The sequence below is a fragment of the Schistocerca gregaria genome, chromosome 3, assembly GCF_023897955.1.
Source record: "Schistocerca gregaria isolate iqSchGreg1 chromosome 3, iqSchGreg1.2, whole genome shotgun sequence".
Taxonomy (NCBI): Eukaryota; Metazoa; Arthropoda; class Insecta; order Orthoptera; family Acrididae; genus Schistocerca; species Schistocerca gregaria.
This window is the reverse complement of record NC_064922.1, coordinates 614,140,285-614,142,217: the sequence shown is the minus strand read 5'-3', so window position 1 is coordinate 614,142,217 and position 1,933 is coordinate 614,140,285.

Sequence of the window (1,933 nt, the reverse complement as noted above, 5' to 3'; positions counted from 1 at the left end):
GTTGACAAGAATAAAGTACTAAGACTGAAGTCAAGACTTCCTCTGGGAAGTGCCGCAGTCTACAATGTTGCCAGATCGAGCATATTGCCAGACATTGGATTCTGAGAGGAGCACGACTGTATTGCCCACCTAACGTGAACGATTCGGCGGCCAATTTTTTGCTCTAAGACACATAGTGCACGCTGAAGACCCATCAGAATTAAAAAAAACAAAAGTAGTTTATAAGAGCAACGTTAACTATAGGTTTCGAAGCATTCATAGTATTGTATACGTGTATGTAAACGCCTTCCAATGCTCACTCAAGGAAGACAAGGTTACACAGTCTAGCTTCAATATTATAAATTCGCCTCAGTTTTCGCATGAACTGAGGTTGGTAACCATTTTGAATATTTAACAGTACTGTACCCATTGGTGTTTAACTCGTTTTCAACTAATGATTCCCACAGCTACAGGAACACTACTTCTAATACCTCACAGACAAAATACTTATGCAGTGCTATCAGACGAAAAGATCAACCTGACTCAAACTGTGGGAAGTTTGTTTTATAACCATAGTACCTGGATAATGAGCTTTTTCCTATTTGAAATGTCTATGAACGTTGCTCCTTGAGACGATTTAAGACGAAACTAAATTCCCTCAGCTACGACAATGTTTCTAGCATTTGTAGACTAGAGACAGCTTTTGACAATGTTGATTGGCATACTCTCATTCAAATTCTGAAGGTGAGAGGGGTAAAATACAGGGAGCGAAAGGCTATTTACAATTTGTACAGAAAGCAGATGGCAGTTATAAGAGTCGAGGGGTATGAAAGGGAAGCAGTGGTTGGGAAGGGAGTGAGACAGGGTTGTAGCCTATCCCCGATGTTATTCAATCTGTATATTGAGCAAGCAATAAAGGAAACAAAAGAAAAATTCGGAGTAGTTATTGAAATCCATGGAGAAGAAATAAAAACTTTGAGGTTCGCCGATGACATTGTAATTCTGTCAGAGACAGCAAAGGACTTGGAAGAGAGGTTGAACGGAATGAACAGTGTCTTGAAAGGAGGATATACTATGAACATCAACAAAAGCAAAACGAGGATAATGGAATGTAGCCGAATTATATCGGGTGATGCTCAGGGAATTAGATTAGGAAATGAGACACTTAAAGTAGCAAAGCAGTTTTGTTATTTGGGGAGAAAAATAACTGATGATGCTCGAAGTAGAGGGGATATAAAATGTAGACTGGCAATAGCAAGGAAAGCATTTCGGAAGAAGAGAAATTTGTTAACATCGAGTATAGATTTAAGTGCCAGGAAGTCGCTTCTGAAAGTATTTGTATGGAATGTAGCCATGTATGGAAGTGAAATGTGGACGATAAATAGTTTGGATAAGAAGAGAATAGAAGCATTCGAAATGTGGTGCTACAGAAGAATGCTGAAGGTTAGATTGGTAAATCACATAACTAATGAGGGGGTATTGAATAGAATTGGGGAGAAGAGGAGATTGTGACACAACTTGACTAGGAGAAGGTATCGGTTGGTAGTACATGTTCTGAAACATCGAGGGAACACCAATTTAATAATGGAGGGCAGCGTGGAGGGTAAAAATCGTAGACGGAGACCAAGAGATGAATAAACAAGCAGATTTAGAAGGATGTAGTCTGCAGTAGGTACTGGGAGATGAAGACGATTGCACAGGATAGAGTAGCATGGAGAGCTGCATCAAACCAGTCTCAGGACTGAAGACCAAACAACAACGACAAAGAAATCGTCTTAACGGCACTAAACCATGGTTTGTGAATCGTTTACCGGCCTTACTCTGCCGCATTTCTCTGGCTGGAAGGCAAAAAGCTTACTGACAAATTTCACAGAAGGAAAAGAGGGACGAAATGTCTCCCAGTGGAAGGTTATGTTATTTTATTTAAATGATTACAAAATCAGGTAAAACGAAC